The following is a 27,957-nucleotide window of genomic DNA, read 5'->3' as shown; positions in this document are numbered from 1 at the left end:
AGGGTACTTGCTAAGGGAGCTTGCCTAAACATGCCCATAGTGGAAAATTTCGTTCTTTAACATATGTGCATTAAGGGAAATAAATCAATATGGAGCGGCACAGATTAAGGGCCCACATAACTCACTGGAAAGATGGTGTGGAGCAACCAGGAATTCACGTCTCATACAACCAGGAATTCACAGCCCTATCAGCTTGTATAAAAATGTCCTTGTTGCCGGGTGCAGTAGCTCACACCTGTAATCCGAACACTTCAGGAGGTGGAGGCAGGCAGATCACTAGAGCAGGAGTTGGAGACCAGCCTGACCAACATGGTAAATCCCATCTCTCCTAAAAATACAAAAATTATCTGGGCCTGGTGACGTGTGCCAGTAATCCCAGCTACTCAGGAGGCTGAGGCAGGAGAATCGCTTGAACCTGGAAGGCAGAGGTTATAGTGAGCCAAGATCACGCCATTGCACTCCAGCCTTGGCAACAGAGTGAGGCTCTGTCTCAAGAAAAAAAAAATGCCCTTGTATTCAACCGTTAAGGGGGCAACCAAGAACTTGACGTCAGGACTCCTCTCTTTGCTGAGAGCTTTCCTTTCACTAAATAAATTCTACTACACTTACTCTTTGAGTGTCCATGTGCTTACTTCTTCAGAACTTAGGCCTAGCTGGGCTAAGGAGCAAAAAACCCTGCATCATATCTCAAACTCAACCTTTAAGTTTTTGTCCTACTAGTCTCCGTCACATTTTGCAATACATTATAATTGCTTCAAGGTTTTTTCAAAATGTGTTTTTGGTAATTCTGCTAACTTAGGCTGTTTAAAACATCCTGGCTGAATGATTTCAAATAAATTTTATAACATCTATTTCCATTTTTTTTCACTCAGTACATATGAATCCACTGTTTAATCCAAATTTAAAGTAACAATCATTAAAGTAAATTAAAATGGAGTCCAGGCCTGAAGAATTTCTGAGCAGACAAAACCAGTTAGGCATCATAAGTGATCTAAACCTTGTTTGATCTACAGATATAAGGGAAACTTGAGCTATTCTTATCAATTTCTATATTAAAGAAAAACAGAACTTAAGTTCAATCAATCAGAAGTAGCCAACACACATAATCATATAACTGAAGACTTTCCAGTGGGATAGACCTAATAACGTACAACTTCGGTACCAAATAAGGTACAAATAACGGTACAACTATAAATAGTCAAATATTATCTTTAGTTTTCTTCTGTGCCTGTCCTCTAAAAGCCTCCCCCTGTGATCCCTCAGTGGCACTCTTAAGGCTCTTTTATGGTTTGGAGCTGCCTGAGTCATAAATCATTGTGTAAATAACATATTTAAAATTTTATTGTGTCTTAGTTTATCTTTTAACACAGTGGTCCTCAACCCTTGGTAATGAGCTATGGCTTGTTAGGAATCAGATCATACAGCAGGAGGTGAGTGGCAGGTGAGTGAGCATTACCACCTGAGCTCTGCCTCCTGTCGAATCAGCTACAGCATTAGATTCTTATAGGAATGTGAACCCTATTATGAACTGAGCATGCAAGGGATCTAGGTTGTGCATACCTCATGAGAATCTAATGCCCGATGATCTGAGGTGGAACAGTTTCATCCCTGTATTAGTCAGGGTTCTCCAGAGGGACAAAACTTATAAGATATATGTATATATGAAAAGGAGTTTATTAACGAGAATTGACTATACTATCACAAGGTGAAGTCCCATGATAGGCTGTCTGCAAGCTGAGGGGCAAGGAAGCCAACAAAGGCTTAGTTCAACTACAAAAGCCTCAAAAGTAGGAAAGCTGGCAGTGCAACATTTAGTCTGTGGCCAAGGGCCTGAAAGCCCCTGGAAAACCACTGCTGTAAGTTCAAGTGTTCAAAGCCTAAAGAACCTGGAGTCTGATGTCCAAGGGCAGGAAGCATCCAGCATAGCACAATGATGAAAGCCAGAAGACTCGTTAAGTCAGCTTATCCCACCTTCTTCCACCAGCTTTGTTCTAGCTAAGCTGACAGTCAATTGGATGGTGTCCACCCACATTGAGGATGGGTCTTCCTCTACCAGTCCGACTCAAATGTTAATCTCCTCCAGCAACACCCTCACTGACACACCCAGAAACTATTCTTTACCAATTATCTAGGCATCCTTCAATCCAATTAAGTTGAAACCTATTATTAACCATTACAATCCTGAAACCATCCTCTGCTCCCCTGTCCGTGGAAATATTGTCTTCCACAAAACCAGTCCCTGGTGCCACAAATGTTGGGGACTACATAGAACTCAATGAAATGAGAAGTAGTTCCTGATTCAACTAATGTCTGTTAAGTGATTCTCGCTATAGATCCAAGTATTATGAGCAACCTCACACAACCACATTCATGAGATTTCTATTACTCTGTGTGTTGGACTTCAAGGAAGTAATGGAATGCCATCATTAGGCACAAAATAGTTCCACTATTGATTAGCATTGAGATTTTTAGTAAATATTTAGGAGTACAGGAGGATGAAGGAGAGACAACACTATTTATTGTTGTACTAGAATACTCATTTCTAATGCCTATAATTAAATCAATAGGAGAGTTATTGAGAAAATCTGGGCATTTTATGATAGTTGAAGAGTAAGTATTCCATATGTATGTCAGTTGAAAATTATTTTTGCTATTTGCTTTTGAAAGAATATAACAATGATAGCAAATGAACAAGGTAATTCCTGGCTGAATTATATAATTATTACAGTACTTCCAAAGATATTAATCTATTACCATTATATGTAATTCGTGGGGAATGATATTAAACAATAGATAAAATATCAAGTTAATGTGTTTCAGGACATCACTCACAGCATAATGAAAAACTGACTTACTTCTGTATTTCAATAGCTTCAATACCCATTCAACATTACTGTGCATTACAAATCCATTGGTAAATTGCTTGTGAAAATAAGACTGAAAACAATTTTAAATTAAGTGTACAAATTTTTCTTTTTCTTTTGAAATAATTAATATTTTACTTTATTACTGTAGTTTCCTTTAACTCTATAATTTGAACTGAGATGTTTGGAGAAAAAGTATTTTTAAAAGAATTTATAACAATAAGAATAACTGTTAGAATGCCAGTCCTATCAAGAAATGTTAGAAATATATAAGCAAAACTCAAAAGTAAATATCACTGTCTGTCTAACCATATTCCATGCATAGCTTCTACTACTGTTCCCCAGAATTGTCTGTTTTATCATTTCTCTTGACTTTTGATACATTTATTCATATATCCTCCATCCTCACTTAGTCCTTACTGTTTGTACTTTGGCATCATATCAACCCTATCTTGCCACTTAAAAGACAAAGTAATACTACTTTTTCAGTTTTTTTTTCATTTAATGTAAGAAGTTATCATTTCCCCAATAGTGAAATGATGCAAAATGATTATTAGATGTATTGTCCAAATGGGTTCAGGTTTGTGACAGTCTCAAATCTGTCAGGGAGCAGGGACACCCTTCAGTTAAAGCACCAAGTTGTATTTTAATCTGTATTTTATTTTTAAAAAAGATTTTTTCTCAATATCACATAAACATTAAGCTCTTTATTTTACCTCTCTATTTACTTATTTACACGATTTAAGATTGAACATTTTTCATTATCAAAAATATTTTCATAATATGTGTAAAATTGTTGAAATCTTAATTTTTCCAAAATGACAGCTGACTCCTCTTAAAGGTAATGGGAATATTAGAATGTTATTTGCAAGTCAGTCTACAGCATTATTTTCATATATAAAATGTTGTGTACTAATTTTTGAAATATTTGTAAATTAAGTAGGTCATTTTTCTTTCAGGAGAAAGGAGACTTTGAGAGATTTTTGTGCAGGAGAAGAGTAGTTTTAAAAATAGGTGGTTGGCAATAGGGCAGACTAGTTTTAAAATTCTAAAATGAGATCAAGTCAATAAGTGTCTCTTGATTAAATCTAGTGATCTTATTATTTATTTATTAATTGGCATGTAATAAGTGTACATATTAATGGGGTACAATTTGATACCTGGATACCTATCCATGTTGTATAATGATCCATTCAGAGTGAATCTATTATCTTACATATTTGTCATTTCTTTGTGGTAAGAACATTCGAAGACAACTCTTCAAGCTATTTTGTAATATACGATATTTCACTGTTAACCATACTTGCTCTACATGCAACAGAATACCAGAATTTATTGCTCTTATCTAGTTGTAATTTTATGCCATCAATCAAAGTTTCCTCATCCTTCTTTTCGTCCTCCCGTCTTTAGTCTCTGGTAACATTTTTCTACTCTCTGCTTCTATGCTATTAACTTTTTTAAATGTTTGTATTTTCTTTTTTTTTTAGACTCCACTTATGAGTGAGATCATGCTGTACTTGTCTTTCTGTGTCTGGCTTATTTCACTTACCACGATGTCCTCTAGATTCATCCATATTGTCATAAATGGCAAGATTTTATTTTTTATGGATAAAGAGTACTTCATTGTATACAGATAGTGCATTTTCTTTTTGCATTCATCTGTTGCCAGACACTTAGGCTTATTCTGTATCTTGGCTATCATACATAGTGCGCAATAAAAATGACTAGGTGCATTGCAATTAGCTTTAAAAAGATGGAACGACATTGTAAATACAGACCATGAATCTAAGCCCTTAGGTTGAATACTTAGGTTGAATAAAATTGTTGGAAGAAGTGGCTATTTGATGTATGTAATGAAAGGGATTCTTACTTGGCAGGTATTATTAGGAGAAAAAAAAAAGAGAGAGAAAGTTGAAGGAGAGGGGAAAACTGCCACAGCAGGTTAAGCAACTTGCTTTAAAATAATTGGGATTAGTAAGTGTGCAGAGATAGAACTGGTGATGAAAGAGTGAGACTGGAATTAGGAATTAATTTGTCACACTAATGTTGCAGGTTGGGTCCTGGTTATGAGACTAAGCGGATGCTCATTCTTTGGAGCTATAACTGTGACCAGTGCCACATTAACAGATTTGGAAAATATGAGATTAACTATGAGGGTACAGAAAATAAAGGTATTAAAATTCTTTCTATATTTTAGATCTAATTATTAATAATATAGTATATACATATCCATACTATATTTTATATATATATATATAACATATATAATAACATATATATGTGAAAAGCTATGGTAAATAGAAAACATTAGCTGGGCATGGTGGCTTACGCCTATAATCCCAGCACTTTGGGAGGTGGAGGCAGGAGGATACTTGAGCCCAGGGATCTGAGACTAGCCTGGGTAATATGGCAAGACCATGTCTCTACAAAAAGTAAAGAAAAGTAGCTGGGCCTGGTGGCACACACCTGTCATCAAAGCTACTCTGGAGGCTGAAGTGTGAGGATCACTTGAATTCAAGAGGTCAAGGCTGTAGTGAGCTGTGTTCCAGCCACTGCACTCCAGCCTGGGTGAGAGCACAAGACCCTGTCTAAAAAAAAAGCAAAAGAAAAAAGAAACATTATTGAGGAGAAGAGATAGAGTCTTAGAAATTTGAATTGATACATGAGTAAAGAATGACCCAATTATTTTATATCGGGAATGGGAAAATAAATTTTATTCAAGTCCACAAAATAGTTTTTAAGGCATAGACAATATAATACAGGGGTTGGGGGCGTGGTTACAACGTTAGAAACACTGAAAGAGCAAAAGGGGCCTGCTATTCCAGATGATGAGCAAATGAAGGAAGCCACTTCCATCCTTAACTGTGGAAAATGAGTAGGGGAAAGTGGTGCATTCTGGGTCCCATGATTCCAGACTGACCATTGGCCCTATTTGAGTGCAGCTGCTGTTAGGCAGAAACTCTGGACTCCAAACTCTCAGTAAAACTTCTGAAGACACTGCTGTTGCTATTGCAGCTGTCAGCACCATTGATTCAGCTGAGAAGCAGCCCAGAATATCACACTGACACCCACGATGTTGGTTGTGTTTTTTTGAACCAGATTGAAATTAATATCTATTGTATGGTTCAATTTCTATGAAGTTCAATATCAAGCAAATGTAATTTATAAAGATAAAAGTAAGAACAGTGGTTGCCTATAGTAATGATTGGAGGTTCACAATAGAGACTCCTGGATTCTAGTAATACTCAATTCATATTCATGTAGGTTGTGATGACATTAGTATTTTACATTCTAAAAATGTTTAATGCTATATGCTCAAGATCTGTGTCTTTCACATGTGCATATCATATTTCATATTTCAATTAATAAATCAGTAAAAAAAGTTCCAGTTCAGGATACAATACTGTAGAACAATCCAAAATATTAATTTATTCCTAAAGTTTTTAAAATATTAGAATAAATACAGAGCATTTTGTTAAAACAATATGGTAAACCTAAATGTAAAAAAAATTAAATTGAGTTAGGAATTTCAAAAAGACATTTCATGTGCCTTTTCAACTTTCAATTTCGTATGAAAGTTGAAAAAACTTGAAATCAGTAAGTGTGCATGTGTATGTAAAACAAAATTACTGCATATAAAAACTTTTTGAGGCATCTAGAAAATATTTAGCAGTGTGCCATAGTTTAGAGTCATTTTAAAATGCTTTTTAGTGGTACATAAAAAATTAATTAATGACAGAGTCTATGAAAAACAAGTAGAGCAGCTTGAAATAATTCACATATTTTTCATGTAAAACTTTTAGGAGAAGTCCAGTGATGTCACGATAGCTCTACGATGTTGATTTATTTTGACGCTTTTATATGCTTATTTTATATATAAAATAGCTGAAAACAGCTATGAATTCTAAAGCATGGTAACAGGGGTAAAAGGTCACACACATTTCTTTTAGATGCTGCAAATATTGCTTGTGTTCACACGTTATCGTCCAAAAATTAGTTACATTGCCTCATCAAAGTGCAAGGAGGCTGGTAAATGTACTTTAATTTGCTAAATGCCTTGCAAGGTATAGGGATGTATATTGAGAAGACAAAGAATGGAAGTGAGAATTACTTGTTATTTTGACTTCCAACTATCGGAGAACATTCCCAAAGAAATATTATACTAAATTTCTGCCTGAATAATTATTTCAGCACCTCTTTCATGGTCTTTGCTTAGCGGCAGTGCTTCCAGCTGAGGCTGCATACAGTCTCATATTCCATAGACTAACTGTCTAGGGTAATTCAGACTTATAACCTAAGTTTATGTTACAACTTTTCTAACCTATGTTCCTTTGATGGAGTTTATCCTCATTGCCCCACCCCCCAAATGGTTTACTAATAAAGTATAGTCTAAAACAGAAACATTATTCTTTTTATATTCTTTAATCTCCATTGAAATAAACACAATTTGTAGAATTATTAACTAATAGAAATTAATTGAAAAGAAGCATCTTTCTTTTATATGAACAATGACACAGTTCAAATTTATCTTGAAAACAGTTTTAAGCACAGGTAATTACGCTGAATATGTAAATAACCCATTTATAAGTAGGTCAATAGGAAAACATTTCAACAAATTTCAAACGTGATATCATTTCTAGATCTTGTGAAATAATGGAACATGTTTTGGAAGGTAAGAGAAGTTTACTTAGCCAATAATAACAGGTCTCAATCAATTATTTTTTAACAGCTAGTTTATTCCTGGATATAGCTTACTATGTCCTATTTTTAGATATGGCATTTGAAAACCTCCAAGAATATAGAGATAATTTTAATTGAGCTATTATGGTTAGTATTTATTTTTAAAGTTCTGAATTTTTTTTAAAAATTCAATATTCTATGGTATATTAACAAGATTGATTGGAATAATGCATTTTTTTAATGTAGTGGGTTGGTTGGTGATATGTTTTTCTTCTGAGAAAGAAAGCTGTTCATAATTTTAAATTATATTAGGTTTTAGAAACAATGAAAATTGTGGGATTCCCTTAATGGCTTTCTTACACTTGAGTTCTAAAATATTTATCAATCTCAAATATATTTTGCATTGTGTTGAAAAATGACTATTAATAGTTTCTGCTAAAAGGAATTATCAACTTTTTATGCATCACCATTTCAGAGTTGGGCTTATAAAAATATCAGTATCTGTCCTACATATATACCAATGTTTTTCAATTTTTAGTCAATTAAGTATGTTTCATTGATTTTCTGCTGTGTGCGTAAAACTGTGCATGATGATATTATAGAAGGTACTGTGAAAATGCTTAAAGCAGTATATTTAACCGCTGCCTACCAGAATAGTACATAGAGAAGCAAACCTAATCTATAAGCAACAATGAGAGCGTGCTACAGATAACTTTTAATATTGTAAATATATATGATACAGATGATAAAATCTTTATGAAATAATCTATAGGAGAGGTGAAATGGGTCTCTGCCAGGAGAATGCAAAGGCAGTAAAAAATTAAAAACCAAAATATTGAGAATTATTTTGAGGAAAGTGTTAGTAGAATTTAATAATACATTTAATAGAAACATAAGATTAAAAATGCAAAGATGAATTCAAAGTTGCTTACATTCAAAAATAACTCATTAAATGTACAGTATTTTAAGCACACTTTTGATCTATGAAGAGTATAAATATGAATAAGACATAGTTCTTTAGGCTAGACATAGAGAATATTTTTTGTACAGAAATAAAATCTAGAGTATGTAATATTAGGGGAAAGAAAATGCCTCATAGATGTCAATAAACCTTGTTCCCTCTATTTTTTTTTTTTTACTGGTTTCATTTCCTGTAATAATTGTGGTAACAGTAATGCTGAAAAAATTAAACCTCCAACTCTTAAAACAATAAAAGTTATTGCTTGCTTAAATAATAGGAATGCTGTCTGTGATTTCCTGCAGGGTCATTCAAAGATTTATTATTTTCCCATCTGTGGTTTTGTCATCCTCAATACATAGCTCTTGGGGGTTTTCTGTGGATTGTTTTAATGTTAGCCAACCAGAGAGAATAAAAAGAGTGTTAAAAATTATTAATTGTGGGTCTATGTGACCCTGTAAGAAGGCTACATCACTACTATATACTTAGAACCTAAATTTCTATGCCAAAATATAGGCGAATATAGCAAATATTGTCCAAATTTACAAGGAAAGAGAAAATGAATTGTGTGTTCATCTTACAGTTTCTAATAAAATCCCCAACATTGAACTTAAATGACTCTCCAGTTGTTCATTAGGAGCATATGCTGTTGGTTGACTGCCAGCATACATTATCTCACCTTTTCTTTCTAAGATAGAACATATTCAATATATCCAAGGCTTCCAAGGCTTCAGTACTTCTCTAAGTTTACTGTCTCATCTTCAGATTCAGGTATGATGTGATTACTCTAAGTATAGCCTGATTCTTTGCCAAAAATAAGAACAAAAATACGCATATGACCCAATTCAGTACAAAGGCAAATCAGGGCAAATTACCCTTAAGAGTTTTTAAGATAAATGTTTCTCTTGGTGTCTCTTTCTTGGTCTTCTGGGTAAGGTTGTATCTGAATATGATGACCCTAAATGTCTGCAGACATTTTTGCAGAAATGTTAAGGGTAAAAGTGACACAACCAATAGCAAAGAAGTGCCAGAAAATACGTAAGCAAACTGTGACCTTTTTTTACCTCTGGATTGACTTTTATGTTAAATAATGAATTTACCTTATGCTTGAAAGAATTTGAAGTAGTATTTGGCAGTGAAGAATTTACTCCTCCCATATTTTCATTCAAGAGAAATTTCCATGAGGAGGGTTGTTGGTGGGTTACCTCCAACTCAACCACTTCAGAGCTACTGCAGTGGTAATGCATGTTGAAGAAAAGAGTCAAACTCTGTGAAATATTTGAAGAGATTTATTCTGAGGCAAATATGAGTGACCTCGGCCTGTCACACAGCCCAGGAGATCCTGAGAACATGTGCCAAGGTTGTTGGGCTACAGCTTGGATTTATACATGTGAGGGAGACATAAGACATCAATCAGTACACCTAAGATATACATTGGTAAAATCGGGAAAGGTGAGACAACTCAAAGCAGGCGGGGGTGGGGTGGGTGAAGGCTTCCAGGTTAAAGGTGAATTCGAAGATTTTCTGATTGGCATTTGACAACTGGCTAAAATAATTTATCTAAAGACCGGAATCAATAGACAGGAGTGTATGGGTTAAGATAAGGTGTTTTAGAGACCGAGGTTCTTATGCAGATGAAGCTTGCAGGTAGCAGGCTTCACTGAGAATAGATTGTAAATGATTTTTATCAGACATAAAAAGGAAAAAGGACTTGGAATCAGGAAAAATCAGGAAAAAGACTTGGAAAGAGAAGGGGATTCTCTACAAAATGGAGATTTTCCCCACAGAAACAGCCTTGTAGGGCCATTTCAAAATATGTCAAAGAAATGTATTTTTGTGGTGAAATACTTTGATTTCTTTCAAGGCCTGCTATCTGTCATGTTGATATCTTATTGCTATGAAGGGTCTGTTTTGTCATTCTTAAGTCTCTACTTTAATGTTAACACTGTTCAGCTATGCATGAATTCCAAAAGGATGAAAGTAAATAACGAAGCATGTTCAACCACCCATTTCCATCATGGCCTCCATTACTGTTTCAGGTTTAGTTTAAAATGCCCTTGGCCAAGATAAAGGGCCCATTTAGTTGGTTAACGGACATTGAATTTTATTTTTGGCTTACATGCAGGTGCCATGCTCTCCTTAGGTTGCTCCCTGCCAGTGCTGAGCAAGGAAGATATTATAGGGCTTTTCATTCTTGTCCCACATGGACTCATCTAAAGGTCAGAGTTCACTTTGGTGCTCTTTCAGTGTGGCTGACAGTTTCTCAGATCTGCACTCTTCTCTGAGGCTCCTCCTTTCCAATTATCTCTCATGCTCTCTCTTCTTTTGAGGTGCCAGGCTTGCATCATGATCTGGAGGCTCTTGCAGCCTCCTTTTGCTCTATCTTCTCTTTATTCTTCAAAGGTGTTTTCTCTGGTTACTCTCTTATATGTGTAATTCCATCTTGGTGTCTGATTCTTGGGAAACTCAAACTGGCTTATAATTTTTCTTACTTTCAGTAAAACCTTCTTTGCTGATGCATCATTCATTAATTCATTAAATGTATTGTGTTTTGTATGGGAAAACAATGATGCCAAAGTGTCTATAGCTGTATAGTCTGATATGTGCTATAATAAGAATTTGGAAAAAGTATTATTGGTTCACAAAGGCAGAAATTTAGGAGGTTAGATACATTTAAAGTAAAATTTGATTAAAAAGTGTGAACTTAAATAGATTAAGATAACATGGGTTGTTTGTAAAATATATTAGTAAAATACAATGACATACCCAAAGTCCTGTTAAATCAAATTAAATATGGCCTGAGAAAAACACCATACTTCTATATTTCAGTCCTTGTGAATGAACTGCAACCTAACTCAATAGGTACACAAGACTAAAACCTAACTTAGGAATATGCACCTGTAACAATCGCTGAGTCTTGGCCAATTCCAGCAGCCATACTTCAACTAGTCACATACAGCTGAGTGTTCAAATAATGCAAGTGCCAAGCTGTAACCAATCCAGCTGTTTCTGTACCTCACTTCTGATTTCTATACGTCACTTTACTTTGTATTGTCTATAAATTCATTCTGACCATGAGACACCCCTGGAGTCTCTCTGAATCTGCTGTGATTGTGGGGGCTTTCCAATTTATGAATCATTCATTACTCAATTAAACTGTAAATTTATTTTGGCTGAAGGTGTTTTTTTTTTTTTTTTTTTTTTTTTAGCAGTCCTCACCATAATGATCCATACACGTAAGTGTCTAATATAGTCTTTCTAGCTTTCTTTTTTGGTTGTGTTTAGTCATACTGTTGCTGATTCAGCTTTGTATAAAATGTCAGAGCAAAATGGCTATCAATAATATAGAGATGTGCAAGAATTCCCACACAGGTGAAATATGCATGGTGGAAAGAGGCAATTCTTAAGGCAAAGAGCCAAGCATGTACCAAACACCAATGCCCTTGTATACCAAAGCTAAAGATTCTACAATTTGCCAAAGATAAGAATGTACCTTTCACAACAGCAAGGACCTCATATATTGTCTTATTATATATCCCTAAAATCTAGCACAGTGTTGAATAAGAGGAAGTAGAAATAATTTTGAGAAGGAATTAAACATGTATTTGTAGAAGTCAAGCCTTACCCATTGAAAAAATATCTCCCCCATATTTGTAATTCATTAAATTGTTTGGAAGGGAAAAGAAACTAAAGGGAATACTCCATAGAGAAAGTTGTTTCAGAAATTATGTAAATTTATTCTAATAACTAAGAAATAGTGAAAATGTATTAGAAAGGTTAGGTAGAGGCACATTTCAGATTTAGACTAAGGTGCAAATGGCTTTCTACTTAATGATAGAGAAAAGCATAAATAAAAGTACATTGTATACATGAAATGGTTTTGTTTGAATTGGGTATAGAATATCAAATGAGAAATATATAGTAAGGAATTGAATATATGGAAATACAGATATAGATGGCCAGAGCACCTACTTGTAGCTCTTGATAGCAGAATTATCAGTCAACTGAAAAGATATTTTAAGACCTCCAAGAATAAGTAGATAATTTCTATTCTGTATTTTGTTAATGAAAGAAAACCAGGGTAAGAACTGCTTGAATTTTCATCACTAGCATGTTTCCTACATACATAAACATAGTGAGTAGTGAGTATATTCACATATAAAGTAACAAAGAATTATAGTAAACCCCAACATCCAATCGGGAAAAATGTTGTAACTCTATATATTCATTAAATTGTTCACAAACTGACATCTTTTAGCATATAATATGGTTTCCTTTAGCTTGTTAAAGAGCATGGACTCATGACTAAAACATAAGAACACCCAATGAAGTTCAACTAAATCAATTCAACTATGAAAAATAAAATGACTAGTGATCATCTCTTTATTATTATTGAAAGAATAACTTACAAGTAAAAATATTCAATTTTTGAAAACAGCTTTATATTTATTGAATTTATGCATATAATGTTAGTTGCATTTCAAAATAAAATGGCTGCCTTAAAAGTGATGCAAAATTACATATTTATACATTCTCTGAATTAAGCAGGATTAATTGAAAAGTGGTTATGAAGGCATGACTGCAAGCTACAAATTGAGCCTATTTTTAGTAACTTGCTCTAGCTGAGATGTTATATGTTCAGATTTGTTGACACGAAGCTTTATTGAGAAGCATTACTTATTCCCAATAACTCAAGGAGGAGCCTGTTTTGGGAGGAAAAACCACATCAAGTATGTTTTGTTGAATCAAGAGGATTTTATTTTTAGAAAACTACTAATGATTTTTACTGAAAACGTGACTATTTTGAAATCTAAGAAAAATCAAATATTTGATACTTAACATAATTTGCAACTTGACATAAAACTACTCAGTTTAGTTGGTGATAATATACTCATTCCTAACTTATTCCACTTTACAAAAAAAGTAAAAGAAAAGCATAAATAAGTAAGGAAAGAGAAACAAACAAACAAAAAACATTGGAAACGTACTAGGTAAAAATTTATAGAATCAAGGATTAATTTCCACCAATTATGGCATGAATAAAACCAATCAACTAAAATATATTTTAAAAATCAAGAAGATAGTAGGAAAACAGCCTCTGAGGACCCCTGGAACAGTAATTAGGCGGCCACTCTGTGCCTGTTGGACATTACCATTTTCTTTAATGTTTGTATGAAACGACGCCAATTTATCTTTAAGCAATTTATCTTTAAGTTGCTAAAGTGATGCAAACAGCTGTCATGTAACAATCACCAAGAGAGGACCCATTCTAGTTCACAAACTGCCCTGATGCTTTTTATAAAAAACAATCCACTTCAGGATAATGTGTTGTTCCTGGTTCCTATGTCTCTTTAACTTCTTTAAATCAGAAGCATTCCATAGTCCTTCTTCAACCTTCATAGCATCCTAAACATTTTTTGAAGGTAATATTCCAATGGATTCTATTTTTAGAATGTCTCCCAATTTCGATTTGTCTGGTGTTTTCTCATAATGAGATGTCAAGACATGCATTATTGGCAATAAAATCACCAACATGATGCTATGCTCTTCTTATCATATTTCTTCAGGTTATATATGAAATTAATTTTTCCCATCAGTGGTGATTTTAATTTTGATCATTTGAAAGGTAATGTCTTCCAGATTTCTCTATTGCAGAGGTACTCCGCATTTTCTTTATATTAATATAACATGACATAAAATGATATTTTATATATAGACTATCTATTGTATACATGTATATATACATGTAATTAATCTAAAATTAAGTGTTTTGTGGACAGATACTTTGAGACTGTGAAAATATCCTGTTTCTTCTCCAACATTTACCCACTAGGTTTAGCATCCATTGATGCCTCAACACTCAATCAAATACAATGTGAAGATTTTCAAATGATAATTTTTTAACATACAATATCAACCCTTTTCCTTTTATTGGTTGGCACTCTGTGGGAAAATAATAGTGTTTCCTTCTTTTATTCATTCATTAATTCATGGATTTATCTCACGTGGACCCATGGATTCCTATTTCTTTCAGTGGCCCATGATCTGTTCCTTTACTTATTTTATTGATTCAGTTTTGCTAATTTTGTTAGTAGGAACTATTCAAGTTTCTCAGCTCTTTTAACATGTCTTTCTTAGCATTTGAGCACTCCCTTATTTTCCTTGTTTTTTTTAATCTCAGATTATGAATGGTCATTGCAAATCTATCAAAATATACTGGATTTCTGTATATTATTATTATATCCTGTGATCTACATAAACACACAATTTTACTAACTTTTTTGAAAATATCTTTTTTATTTTCTGCACAGAATATAATAATATCTGTGAAGAAAGACATCTTTCTTTCTAAATTGTATGTATTCTTACCTCTCTCAATGCATTGCTAAGACGTGTAGTATAAGCTTCAGAAGAATTTATCAGAGCAAGCATGCTTGTCTTCTTCTAGGTATCAGGGCAAAAATATTCAGTCACCTTAATGTTATTGGAAAGTTAAGGTACATAGTATAAACCTTAGAGCACCTAACAGGACAAAATAAGCAAAAACATATGACTAATAATCTTATTAGTTGAAATAAAATAAAATTCAAAATTAAACACTTAATCCAAGATAAAGCATCAAAAGTGGAAAATAGTAATAAAGAACAGATTAAATTTTATGGAAAATAAATTTTATGATAGTAGATTTAAGGCCAAAATATAGATAACAATATTAAATATAAGTAGTCTAAAACTACTATTTAAAGTAGGAATTTTAAGACTAAATTTAAAAAGTAATGTTAAATCAATATAAAGACAAAGATTGGTCAGAAAAAATAGGTTGAAGATAGCTGTACTTTGCCATGATACAGTAAGAGGAACTAAACTAAATTCTTTACAAAACAAACAAACAAAAAACAAAAACACACACACAAATAAAAACTAACTGCAGACAAAATATAATCAACAGTGATTTTTTAACCATTGACAAGAAGCTGAGGATGCTGATCCCTGACAAAAGAAAAAATAAAATCTGACTTATCCCAAGCTTTCTCTCAGTTTCCAGAAGACACAGTGAAAGGATAATCCAAAGAAAGTATAACTCTCCCTGTATCTTGAGAAATTGAAGATTGGGGCTTAGAAAGGAAAATTTAGCTAGAATTGCAGAGCTAAATAGAAGAGAGAGAGCATTTGCACAGAGATGGTATATGGTATGGCTTTGTCCCCACCCACATCTCATCTTGAATTCCCATGTGTTGTGGGAGGGACCAGGTGGGAGATAATTGAATCATGGTGACAGGCCATCCCATCCTCATGATAGTGAATAAGTCCCACAAGATCTTATGGTTAAAGAACAGGGAGTTTTTCTGAACAAGCTCTCTCTTTGCCTGCCACCATCCATGTAAGATGTGACTTGCTCTTCCTGGCCATCTGCCATGATTGTGAGGTTTCCCCAGCCATGTGGAACCATAAGTCCATTAAACCTCTTTCTTTTGTAAATTTCCCAGGCTGGGGTATGTCTTTATCAGTAGCATTAAAATGGATGAATACAGGAATATAGGAAGTGTCTGCTTTTTCCTGGCTTTTATCTTCGCCTGTAACATTCCACCCCAGAGACTCACATGGCTTCTCCTTTCTCTTCAAGTCTTGCTAATCATTCCTTGTTGATTCCTTAAAATCAACACATATAAATGTGTATCCCTTTCTTAAGCAAGAGATCCCTTTCATCCTTTACCTTTCTGTATTTGTTAGTAGAATTAACCATCTGCTAGTATATTATAAAATTTACTTATGTATTGTATATATAATCTATTCTAGTGATATGATTTGGCTCCATTCCCACACAAAATCTCATCTTGAATTATAATCAGATTTATAATCCCCATGTGTTGGGGGAGGGATCTCCGGGAGGTGATTAGATCATGGGGTGGTTCTCCCATGTTGTTCTTGTGATAGTGAGTGAGTTCTCATGAGATTTGGTGGTTTTATAAAAAGCTTTTACCCCCTTCACTCTGCACTTTTCCTTCCTGCCACAATGTGCAGAAGGACATGGTTTGCTTCCCCTTCTGGCATGATTGTAAGTTTTCTGAGGCCTCCCCAGACCTGCAGAATTCTGAGTCAATTAAGCCTCTTTCCTTTATATATTAACCAGCATCTAGCAGCTCTTTATAGCAGTGTGAGAACGGACCAATACAACAAGTGAACAGGTATTTTTGCTTATTGTCCATTGTCAAAACCACTTATTTATTTTTACATTGACTATTGTCTATCTTCTATGGTTTGTTACCTCCAACAATAAGGTAATCAAGGGTCAAAATTTTTTGTTTATTCAGTAAAATGCTCTCAGTGAATTGGGCATTGGGTGGCACAGAGTATTTAATGTATCTATTAATTTTGTATATAAATGAATAAATTTTCTAAATTTTGCTAATAATGTTAATAGAAGACCTAAAAAGTATAATCAGTAAATTAGTTGTATTTTGAAGAAAAAAAAGTTAATCTATGTAACAAATTATTGTAAAAATTCTCAGGATATACACTTGAGTAATAATCACTGTAACATTTACCTATTTAAAAAGAATGAAATTTAACAGTGAAGGCACCTGAGTCTGGAATTTGTTTCCCCTAAGAAGGTATTAAATTAAAATTCAGTATCTTTAATAAATCTAAAGATATGAAGAAATTTTATTTATTCTACAGTAATTGTAAAGATTATTTTGCTAACCATACAATTTATTCAACCATTATCAAATTTATTGGCATAAAGTTTTTATAATTTAAGTTATTATCATTTTGATATTTGTAGTATATTTACAACACCCACCATCTTCCCAACCTTGCCCACTTTATTTCCTGAAAGTGGTTGCTGACAGATTTCTGTCTTTGTATCTTTCTCAGACTATCGAGAATTTAATTCAGTTTATTCCTTTTATCAAAGAATCAGTTTTAAATTTCATCTTTTCCTTTTGTATTTCTGTTATGTCTTTATAAAATTTTAGTTTTTCTCTATATTTTACTTTCTACTTCTTGTTTAATTTGGTTTTCTTTTCACTTTTTCAGGTAGACATTTGTGTCATTAATTTTAGACATTTCTCCTTTTTCTAATAAAAACATTAAAAACTTCGTATTTCTCCAAAGGAATCCTGAAGTTGTAGTATTTTTATTTTTATCCAGACCAAAATACTTTCTAATTTATCTTTTGATTTACTATTTGCTACAAGGCATCATTAGAAGTTTATTATATCTAAATATTTGGGGATTTCATTGTAGTTTTGGTTTTGTTTTTTATTTTAAATTTAATTCTATTGGGTCAGAGAACATACTCTCCATGATCTAATCCTGTTAAATTTGTTGAAACTTTATTATTTGTTGCCTAACATGTGATGAATGTCAGTGCACTTGGAAAATAAAATAAGTTTTTGCTGGTGATGAGTATAATATTCCATGCATCCTAGAACTTGTTAGGTTATAATGTCATTGAATTTGTAGATATTTTCTTTAAAATTTTTTATTTACTTGTTTAATAATATCAGAAGATAGTTTTCAAATCTTTAAATATATTGTGGATTTGTATATTTTTCTTCTCAATTCTGTAAGTTTTTGGCTTGAGTATTTTAAATGCAGAATTGTTTGTTAATGTGTGAAAAAACATTTTGCATTATCAGGTTCTCTTGATGAATTGGACCAATTATATTGATCTTTATCCTGCTAAAAATATTTCTTGATTTGTGGCCCATTTTGTCTGATATTAATAGAAGTCTTCAGTTTTTATATACTTAGTGTTTATACCATAGAAACACTGCCATCCTCTTATCTTAAAAGGCTCCAGAAATTTGAACTTTCATGTAAAATATTTTCAATATTAATTTATAATATTTTATAACATTACATAGTAATTTTGAAAAAATATTTGTTATTTATATAAAAAGCCTACTGAGATTTGGACTGATATTGCAATTAATCTAGAAATCAATTTAGTAGAACTACCTTCTTAACACTATAAAGCATTCAAATTATTGAACTTGGTTTATCTCTCCATTTATTTAGGTCTGCCTTAATGCCTCTCAGCACTGTATTGCAGTTTTCTAAGTATCGAACAGAATGGTTCATAGTGGATATTTTTGCATTCTTTCTTATAGTAGGAGGAACCATTTGGTATTTCACTATATTAACTATTTTTATATATGTTTATTACTTTTGAAATAATTTGTTTCTCTTGCCTACTTTTCTGTAAATCTTTATTATGAATATGTGTGAAATGTCATCAAATGCTTTTCTACTTTTAATAAAATAATCCTATACAAATTTTTTAAATCAAAATGTAGGTCTGTAGTTTTCTGTTAATCTCTACCTATTTTTTTCCTTTAAGGGTAATCTGTACCTCATATAATGTACTGTTAGGGTTGCTTCCTGTTTTATTTCTGAAAGACTTTGCATAGAATTGTTACTATTTATTCTTTAAACATTGTGAGAATACAAGAGTGAAACCTTCCTGACCTGGAATTATTTTGTGTGTGGGTTTCAAATTATAGATTTAATGTATTTAATAGATGCAGGATTATTCATGGTGTCTCTTTATTTTTAAGTGAATTTTGTAACCTCTTTTCTCTCAAGTAATGTGTCCGTTTACCAAACTTTTAAAATGTATTTGCATAAAGTTTAAACATTGTGTGCTTACTATCATTTTATAACCTACAGTATAATTAGTGACAGTTTTCATTACTGGCTTTAGTATTTAGTATTTTTTCTCTTTTTTGTTGAGTATAGCTAGAATTTTTTCATTTTTTAATAAATGAGCTTTTTATTTTATTTATATTCCATTTTGGTGTTCTTTCAATTTTTATTGATTTTTGTTCTTATATGTATTTTATTATTTCTTTGTACCTTAGTACATTTCGACTGCAATAGAAAAATACCTTTTTGTTGTGGCTTATAAACAACATAATTTTATAATTTATAATAATATAAACTTATAATTTATAAATTTACTTCTCATAGATCTGGAGGCTGAGAGGTCTGAAATCAAGGCTCTCAAAGATTTGATGTCTGGTGAGGGCCCATTTCCTGGTTCATACATGGTTCCTTCTCTCTGCATCTTCACATAATAGAAAGAGCAAGGTAGCTCTCTGGGGTCTCTTTTGTAAGAAAACTACTCATTTACTATCCTTAATGTAATACTAATTTAGTACCCTTATAAAAGAGCCCCAGATCTCTACTTTCATGACCTAAGCCCCTCCCAAAAGACCCCATCTCCTAATACCATAAGTTTGGGAGTAGGATTTCTACATAGGAAATTCGAGGAGACACAAACATTCAGACAACAGCATTCTGTTTTGTTTGGGTTTAATTTGCTTTAGGAATTGATTAGACTCTTTTTTCTTTTCTAACATAAACACATGGCCCTATTACATTTATCTAATTCTTTATTTCTAAAAAATTTTTAATTATTATGCATACATAATAGTTGCACATATGTATGGGGTACATATGCATACAAGCATATGATGTACAATTATCAAATCAGGATTCTGATATTCATCACCTTAACATGTATAGTTTCTTTGTGTTAATATTGTTTAGTTATCTTAATAAATTGACCCCTTTATAATCAGTGAGTATATTTTCTATCACTGGTAATATATTTCGTTCTGAAATATATTTAGTTTGACATTAATATAGTAACTCTAGTTTTCTATAAATTTTTGTTTGTACTACACACACAGATATCTATGTATTTATATTTACAGTAGAATTTTAGTAGACAGAATTAGATTTCTGATTTTTCATTGATGTGTATGAATGATTTACATGTAATGTAATGTGATTATGAATAAGCTTAGGTTTAAATATACCTTCTTGCTATGTTTTCTATTTATCTTATATGCTCCTTGTTCAATTTTTTATCCTTTTTTTACATTTTGTAGATTAGTTAAATATGTACTTCATTATTTTATGTTATTTCTACTATTGGTTTACTAATGTACTTCTTTTTTAGGTTCTGCTTTAAGGTTTAAAATATAAATACTTCTGTTTTAAGGTTTAAAATATAAATACTTCTACTTTAAGTTTTAAAATATAAATACTTAACTCATCACAGCCTACTTTCAAGTAACAGTATATCACTTGATATGCAGTATAATACATTGCCAGTTTTTTTCTGCAGACACACATATACATCTCATAAAATTTTACTTCTGCCTTAGGACTGACTCTTTCTTATAAATGACAATGGAGGACGGCTGACAATGAAATTCTTTAGATTTTGTTCAGTGCTGAGACAACGTTGAGATGAGCAAATTACCTCTGGTGAAAAACTTAATGAGGCACTCTCTCGGGTCACACAAGGCACAAGTCTTGCACTCTCAATCTCAAATATATAACTCTGAAAGTGAGTAGCTCTTTAGGTTTTGGGACCTAGTTGTGTCATTTACTTTACCCTAGTTCCAAACCTATTTTTAATTTTCTAAAAATAAACGAGCCCTATTTTACTTTACTGCTTAAAATTTTCTACGTCTTATAAAAATGTAGATAAAGCTGTTTTTTTATTATTTAATTATTTATGATTGCTCCATTGTCTCCAAGCTTTCATAGTTTCTGAAGAAAATTGCCCGTATTTGTGTGTGTGTGTATTTCTTTTGATGTGGATTATTTTTTCATCTCTGATGCCTTTTAAGATTTTTCTCTTTATCACTGATTTTCAGAAATTAGACAATAGTTTACCTTGCCATTTTGTCTTTATTTGTGATTCTAATAACATTTTGGCAATCGTTTCTTCGAATTCTTGGTTTTGTTCTTCCCTACCACATACTCACACACATACATCCACTCAGTGTTCTTCTGGGACTCCATCTCTTCTTGTATTATGCTGCTTGATATTGTCCAACACAGTGTGGTTGTTTTTTCAAATGTGTCTATGTTTTCTGTTTTGGATAGTTTATATTGTTATGTTATCAAAATCACTGGTATTTTTTCTACAATGGTTAAAGTGCTGTTAAATTTATTCATACATTTTTAATGTAATATACTTATTTTTTCTGTTTTAGGAGTCTGCTTGTTTTTATTTCTTCCATTTTTATTTTCTCATAATATACATATTTTCCCATCTTATTTGAAAAAATAAAGCATATGTTTAACACCTGAATTAACATGTTTCAATGCTAATTATTATATTCATCAAAACCAGATATTGTGAATTCTATATTGTTATGTGATGGATTTTGTTGAATTCCTTTTGTATATTTGTATTTTGTTCTCAAACACAGTTAAATTATTTGGAATCAGTTTGATGATTTTAGAGATTGCTATAAAATTTTCTTAGAGAAGATGTAAAGTTGCTTTAGGTTTAGGAATGAGTGAGTTCCATCACAAAAGCAGGATTCTTCCAAAGATTCTACCTAATAGCTCATATATTACCCTGTCTTCTACTTTGGTTTGTGGCAACAATAGCATTTGCAGAGCTTTCTGAGCTTTGAGAATTGTTCTTCAAACCCTTTGTGTTGGCATTTTACCCCAGGCTTCTGTTATTTTCTCTCATGTATTCACAGTTTAGTATTCAATGAAGGACTTAATAATTTCCTAGGAAGGTCTGCAGACACACGGTCATCTGTATTCACTAGCATGGGCTGCTATAACAAAATGCCATAGACTGAGCAGCTTATAAACCACAGAGATGTATTTCTCAGTCTAACCTCACATGGTGGAAGAGGGAGGGGTCTCTCTGGCACCTTTCATAAGGGCTCCACTCCCATGATCCAGTCACCTACCAAATTGCCCATTTTTTAATATTATCACCTTGGTGATGAGAATTTTAATATACAAATTTGGGGAGGTCATTAGACCAGAGCATAATTCTTGGCAGATAAAAGAAGCCATAAGAAAGCTGGTGTGATCAGACCAGAATGAGCCAGAGGGAAGTTTTAAGATACAATAAAATATTAGGCTAGACTATTAAAGTACTTTGTCATTAGAAATTATATCTTTCAGATGAAATCTACCCAATCCTTGCTTGTACATCTTGCTAAAGTTTTAACTTTTCCATTGATTTCATTATATTTGTCATGTCTTTCCTATCAATTTAATTTTCAATTATCTTCACTTCTTATACATACTGCTATATATTATTTAATCATTCTGCGTTAAATTATTTTGTGTACAGTTATAATACTTCAGCCTAGTTTACTAGGAACTCATTACAGTTGTTCCTCTGTATTTGTGGGGTACTGGTTCTAGGAACCCTCAGACACAAAAATCTACAGATGCTCAAGACCCTTCCATAAAATGATGTATAATAGTATTTTATACACCTACATCCACACTGTCACATACTTTAAATCATCTCTGGATTTCTTATGATACCAAGTACAATGTAAATGCTATGTAGGTAGTTATAGTGTGTTCTTTAGGGGATAATGACAAGGCAGAATTCCATATGTGTTCACTTTTTCATAAATATTTTTCCAAATATTTTTGATCCATGGGTGGTTGAATCCACACATGCAGAACCTATGGATATGGAGGGTCCACTGTACTTTTTTCTATCCTCCTAACTACATATTGGTTTCTATTTTTGTCTTTATTAAATCTTAAATTGTAGTCATACTACAAATTTGATCTTTTCTATTGTTTCATTTTTTTCTATTTCTTGAACAGTATTCTGTTTCTGTTTCAATGCATTAGTATCCACTTATTTATGTTTACCAAAATATTATACAGTCAAATAATTCAGGAAGACTTTGAAAATTTAAAGTCAACAGATTTGTATTAGCCTCAATTATATCCTCTGTAATAAATCAGATTATCCTGTCATTAGGATTAAATATTAAAATCTATTTAAGACATCTTAAAGAATATTTGAGATATTATGTATACTTAATATGGATATTTGTTTTCTTCCCTTCATTTTCTGATTTATTTTAGCCTTTTCATTTGTATTGTTTTATGTACCTTACAGTTACATAAACTCCTTAGTATCTGGAAACTTGTCTTCTTATTTTAATGTGCCATTCATCTCCTTAGCACAATTTCTTACACATATATGTTCTACAAATGTTTATTAAATGAATTAGTGTCAACTACATGCATGCTTTATTCATTAAGCTGTCAAAGGATTGATCTGCTTTACAGCTTTGTCAAACTATAGAACTTTAATTCTTTTGCCATATTTTAAAAATAATACATGTTTAGGTAATAATAAAATCAATATTCATACTCATAAAATAACAGATTGTAAAAGCATTGTAGGCTAACCACATACATTTTGGAAAAGAAACTGAAATTAATTCTTAAATTCTTTCAAATTCTTCATCTTATTTACTCTTTTTGTAAAGTAAATGTTTATCTTGTATTTTAGTTTTAAGCTCTTAGACTCTTCAACAATATAGTTTTTTGTGCATAAAATATTTAAATCAACTTAATCTATGTACATGTTATCAACTAAGTTCAAGTAAAATTACATAAAATGCAACAATGCATTTTATTTTTCTATTCATATTTTTCTAATAAATCTTGTAAGTTTAAGTAATTATTTTAGTTAACGCTATGAAATTCTACCTAGGCAGGTTAGGTGTTAATTTCCCAATTTGTATGCAAACTGAACAATTTTCTCTGGGCTCTTCATCATTTCATCTTTCCACTTAACTTTCTCTATTTTAACCAAATAATATTTATTGTATTTTGCCCCATTTAAACTAATGAATAAAAATTTCCCTCAGTGTAAACTCTATGTTGATGTTTCAAATAGAATATTTTATTCCCTGTGTGTTTTGAGTAGTAGCACCTTTAATGTTTTATCTATTTATATTTGTACAAGGCATATTACACATCTGAAATGAACACAGTACTAATTAGCATAAAGTCAATGTTAGCCTTAGACTTTACAGGTAAGTCTACAGAATACAGAAAGAAAAAATATAATGTCATATGTACTTCTTAAACAGTTGTATCAGTGGAAAAACTGATGATGCATTCATGTTTTCCTCAATATTTAGTGAGGAGAGCAAAAATGAGTAATAAGAAGGCAAGAAAAAATATCCACTGCATCACAGTAACAGGCACTAGAAGATGAGGTCATAGAATGTATTCATCTTTATTTATTCAGAAATTAGCTCCATACCTAGCACATAAACACTCCCATCTCAGGTCTCAGTTCGCTTGTGCTTCTGTAACAAAATAGCTGAGACTGATAAGAACAGAAACTTGTTTCTCACAGTCCAGGAGGCTGAAAGGTTCAAAACCATGGTTCTGGCAGGTTTGGTACCAAGTGAGGTCCCAGTTTCTGCTTCTAAAACGGTAACTTGAATGCTGTGTCCTTACATTAGCTAGTTCCCTTCAGCCCTTTTGTAATGCACGAATCCCATCTATGAGTATAGAGTCCTCATGGCCTAATTACTCCTAAAGGCCTGACTTCTTAATACTATTGCATTGAGGATTAAGTTTCAAAATGGCTTTTAGAGGGGAGACAAACATTTAAGCTAAAGTATAATAATCCATAATTTTTGAATGAATGAACAAAAAGTCACTTGCATTTAAATGTGAAAAGGTAGATACTTTCGGTGTCAGTTATTTTCTGTACAATTGTGATTATTCCTAATAAAAATTCAGAGCAATCAGTTGGCTTTCAATTAAATTTACACATTAGTTATAAACATTTTAAATGTTAACTCTGTTTCTACCCTTCATGATATTTAATATGTATATTAATTTTACAAGAATTACTTAAATATTTTTCTTCCAATTTTCTAATTCTCTTTCCCTTGTTGAAATGAGCAAACACACAAAATATCAAGTGACAGATAATGCATTGCTAATGTCTTACTTTGGTAAGATACTTTCATTAGTATTTCAAATAGAACTGAGATTTTTATTTTTATATATTTTTTAACCAAACCTGACTCATATTATAGATGATCTAAAGTATTAATGTAATACAAAACCATTGTATTTCTTGGCACAAAGAAAAAACGTGGGTCATGTCAAACACCTGCAATGACAGTAAAATCATGTCACAAATAAGCTAATTATGTTGAAAAATGATTATGCACACACTATGTAAAGCATTGTCCTTTTCCTTTGTTGGAGGGCATTTATTCATAGACATCATGTGTACTTTCTTCCCAAAGGGTAAGGTTGACCTAGAACCCTATGGACGACCCTTTATAGTTAAGCTTGCCAACTACTTGTCAGAAATGATTAGTGAGAAATGTAGGAAAGAAAATTTCCCCTGTTGATAACAGGGGGCAAATAGAAGATGCCCTGAAGTTGTCATAAGGAATCACATTTTTTTCAATAAGAATATTTTTTATTTGATAATATCTAATATCACGATCAACCTTTATTTATACATATTCTAGACATGTGTTGAACTTGACAGGTTTTGGTAATAGAAAATTCTGTGGCAACTCACAAAAGAGTATGTGTGCATTGTAATCATTTTTATTATAAATAATAACTGTGTCTTTTTTTGATAAAATGAAGATATAATAAATCATGATTTCCCCTCAATCATATCTTTTAGAAACTGAGTTTATGTGTCTTTGGATTTATAATAATCCCAAACTCACATTTTATGTTAAAATACTCATTAAAATGCGATAATTTATTACAACTTTATTTTGGATTATATTCTGAATGTCTTACAACATGAAAGCTAAAGAATGCTATACATTTTTTGAAACAGATTTATATAAGCCTCACAGTCTGTATTATGAAATTATTAATGTTACAGTAACATTTTGATCTACTAAATTTGTAAAATTAATGAGAATTCTTCAGCTATTATTTTGAATCCTCTCCTTATATCTCTTAATAATACAGATAACACAGATTTGAGCTACAGGAAAATGTAATATGCATTGTGTTTGAACAAAGTGTGTTATAATTTTGGATGTACATCAACCTATACTGTATTCCTATGTTGTGTAAGACTGAATATCCTAGATCATATTGGATTATTACAGTCAATAATATTTTACATTAAACATCAAAAAATAATATGGCATTCATTTACAACCCAGAAAAATGAGTAACTCCCAGGAGAAATTTAGTTTTCGTTGCTCCTTATGCTAACAACTTTAAAGTACAAATGCTAACTTTCTATCTCCATTTTATTTAGAATGTATAATAAATCTTTCATGAAAAAAGATGAATTTCTATTTTTTTTTTTTTTTTTTTTTTGAGATGGAGTCTCTCTCTGTCGCCCAGGCTGGAGTCCTGTGGCGCGATGTCGGCTCACTACAAGCTCCACCTCGTGGGTTCACACCATTCTCCTGCCTCAGCCTCCCGAGTAGCTGGGACTACAGGCACCCGACACCACGCCCGGCTAATTTTTTTTGTATTTTTAGTAGAGGCGGGGTTTCACCGTGTTAGCCAGGATAGTCTCAATTTCCTGACCTCATGATCTGCCCGCCTTGGCCTCCCAAAGTGCTGGGATTATAGGCGTGAGCCACCACGCCTGGCCTCTATTTTTGAAAGTTACCTTTTGTCATTTTTTTATCCGCAGTAGTGTGGATTAGAAACCTGGCTCACTCCTACCACTAAAATAATTCTTAAAAGTTGGATGAAACATTAAAAAAATCTTGCTTTAGTGTCACAATGATCAGGCAAGAAGACAACAATTTTATGAAAATTAAGGTTTTACCTTGAGAGCATTCTCTGGTCCTGATAAGGATGAGGCCATATTTCTTGGGACTGTAAAAAGCAGGGGACCAGAGACAAAACTCAAAGTCCAGCCAAATTGGAAGTGTAAGAGAACACTCTTACACTATTGGTGGGAGTGTAAATTAGTTCAACCATTGTGGAAGACAGTATGGTGATTCCTCAAGGATCTAGAACTAGAAATACCATTTGAGCCAGCAATCTTATTACTGGGTATATACTCAAAGGATTATAAATTATCCTACTCTAAAGACACAGGCACACGTATGTTTATTGCAGCACAATTTACAATAGCAAAGACTTGGAACCAACCCAAATGTCCATCAATGATAGACTGGATAAAGAAAATGTGAAACATATACACCATGGAATACTATGCAGCCATAAAAAGGGATGAGTTTGTGTCCTTTGCAGGGACATGGATGAAGCTGGAAGACATCACTCTCAGCAGACTAACACAGGAAAACCAAACACCGCATGTTTTCATAAGTGGGAGTTGAACAATGAGAACACATGGTCACAGGGAGGGGATCATCAGGGAGGGGCTGTGGGGGTGGGGGCCTAGGGGAAGGATAACATTAGGAGAAATACCTAATGTAGGTGATGAGTTGAAGGGTGAAGCAAACCACCATAGCACATGTATACCTATGTAACAAAACTGCAGGTTCTGCACATGGACACAGGGAGAGGAACATTACACACCGGGACCAGTTGGGGGTGGAGGGCAAGGGGAGGGAGAGCATTAAGACAAATACCTGCATGTGGGGCTTAAAACCTAGATGACGGGTTGATAGGTGCAGCAAACAACCATGGCACATGTATACC

This window comes from Pan troglodytes, chromosome 15, assembly GCF_028858775.2.
Source record: "Pan troglodytes isolate AG18354 chromosome 15, NHGRI_mPanTro3-v2.0_pri, whole genome shotgun sequence".
NCBI classification, from domain to species: Eukaryota; Metazoa; Chordata; class Mammalia; order Primates; family Hominidae; genus Pan; species Pan troglodytes.
This window is presented reverse-complemented; position numbering follows the sequence as displayed.